Source organism: Odontomachus brunneus, unplaced genomic scaffold, assembly GCF_010583005.1.
Source record: "Odontomachus brunneus isolate Ranch 3 - 2012 unplaced genomic scaffold, Obru_v1 Obru_scaffold_327, whole genome shotgun sequence".
NCBI classification, from domain to species: Eukaryota; Metazoa; Arthropoda; class Insecta; order Hymenoptera; family Formicidae; genus Odontomachus; species Odontomachus brunneus.
In genome coordinates, this window is record NW_022639777.1 from 84085 (window position 1) to 86476 (window position 2392).

A 2392-nucleotide genomic window follows, 5' to 3' on the forward strand; every position below is an offset into this window, starting at 1 on the left:
CTTCGAAAAGCAATTTATGAGCTGCAGCTGCAGTTTTTTTCAAGTCAAAGTAATGAAGCAGCACATGTCGAAAAAACAACTTATCACGTTCCATATTTAATCAAAAGAAAAAATAGCACTGCTCGCTTAAATGAATCTCTTCGCACTGAATTTTATTGACAAATGTCTAACCTCTAAAATGCAGCCAGTTTCAGATGTCAAAATAAATTATATCTACAACTAACGTCATCTAACTGTGAGCCGCAGGAACTAAGTTTACCACCTAATAATATAAATGGCCGTGTTGGAAAAATGATTATACTTTTTTCCATATTTATCGGATCACCACGTAATATGATACAAAATTATCAAGATGCGATGGCAATTGTTAATAAATTTGGTAAACCAAACCTTTTTATTACAATGACATGTAATCCGAAATGGAGTGAGATTGAAGAAAATCTTTTTCCTGGTCAACAAGCCTCTGACAGATCTGATATATGTGCTCGAGTTTTTAATATTAAGAAAGATTATTTAATCGATTTAATTGTTAAGCAAAACTTTTTCAGTGAGATAGCAGCATTTATTTACATTATTGAATTTCAAAAACGTGGCTTACCTCATGTCCATATGTTAATTACGCTAAAGCATAATTTTAAAATGACAACTCCACACGTTGTAGATAAGTATATTTCTGCTGAAATTCCTGATCCAAATGATAATCGTGTATTACATGATATAGTTATGAAACATATGATACATGGACCTTGTGGTGATTGGTGTTTGGTTAATGAAAAATGTTCAAAACATTATCCAAAATCATTTATGGAAGAAACTAGAGTGGTTGAAGATACATTATTATCGTAGACGGGATGTTGATAAAACTTTTGAACGTCCTGGTGGATATATAGTTGATAATCGTCATGTTGTACCATATTGTCCTATATTATCACTTATATTTAATAGTCATATAAATGTTGAAGTAGTTTCAAGTATTAAATCAGTTAAATATCTTTATAAATATATTTATAAAGGTCATGATGCTGCTACTGTAACAGTTGAACCAGTAACAGAAAATGTAGTTTTAGAGCATGATGAAATACGTGATTATATTGAAGCTCGTTATGTAGGAAGCTAGCTGGCGTATACTTGAAAAGAAATTACAAGATAAAAGTCACGCTGTAATACGTTTGCCCGTTTCTTTACCTAATGAACATAATATAACAATTGAAAATGAATCTACTGAAGAGGCAATTTTTTCTGCTTTAAATCAAGTTACCATGTTAATGGATTATTTTGCACTAAATTTGCGTGATGAAGAAGCAAACAATTATTTATATACAGAAATTCCATGTCATTATACATTTAAAAAACAAAAAATTAATGGTCGAAATGTTTCTCGTTGGATTAAACGTAGTAGTCATTTTAATTGTGTAGGACGGATGTATTCAGTTAGTCCAACTCAGTTAGAATTATTTCACTTACGGTTATTGTTGCTTACTGTTAAAGGAGCAAACAGTTTTGAATATCTAAGGAATGTTAGTGAAAAAATTTATCCAACTTTTACAGCTACATATTTAGCTTCAGGTTTGATTGAAGATGATGAAAAATGGATGCGAGCTATGGATGAAGCTGTTAAGTGGATGATGCCACGACAACTTCGTAGATTATTTGCACGTATTTTAATACATTGTCAACCGTTACATCCAGAAGAACTCTGGAAAAGATTTAAAGTTGTAATGTCAGAAGATTACACGAGACATCTTGGTATATTACAAGGACAGAGGAAAGCATATAATACAATTAACACTATACTTCACGCTGAAGGTAAAAGTTTTGCTGACTTTCCGGAAATGGAACAATTAGTAGAAAACGTTGAAAAGGAAAGTTACATGCCTTTAGATCAAATTATAGAAGTTGGTACAAGACAATATAATCAATTAAATGACAAGCAGAAAGTAATAGTCAATATAGTATTAAACAGATTAGATAATAATGGTAATGATAATAGTAGCAATTGTTTTTATATCAATGGTCCTGGCGGGTCGGGTAAAACATTTGTATATACAACTATATATTACTTAGCTAAAAGTAGAAATAAACATGTATGTACTATGGCCTTTACAGGAATTGCGGCGACGTTACTTCCTGAAGGAAAAACTGTTCATAAGAAATTTGGATTGCCAGTTCCGTTACTTAATGACTCCTCATCAGTTATAAAAGTTCAATCAAAAGAAACTAAATATTTAAAAGAAATATATATTTTCATTTGGGATGAAGCACCTATGGCACCTCGATATATTTTGTAGATCGAACATTGCGTGATATTATGGATAATGATTTACCTTTTGGTGGAAAACTTCTTCTATTAGGTGGTGATTTTAGGCAACTTCTCCCGATCAAGATAGGAGGT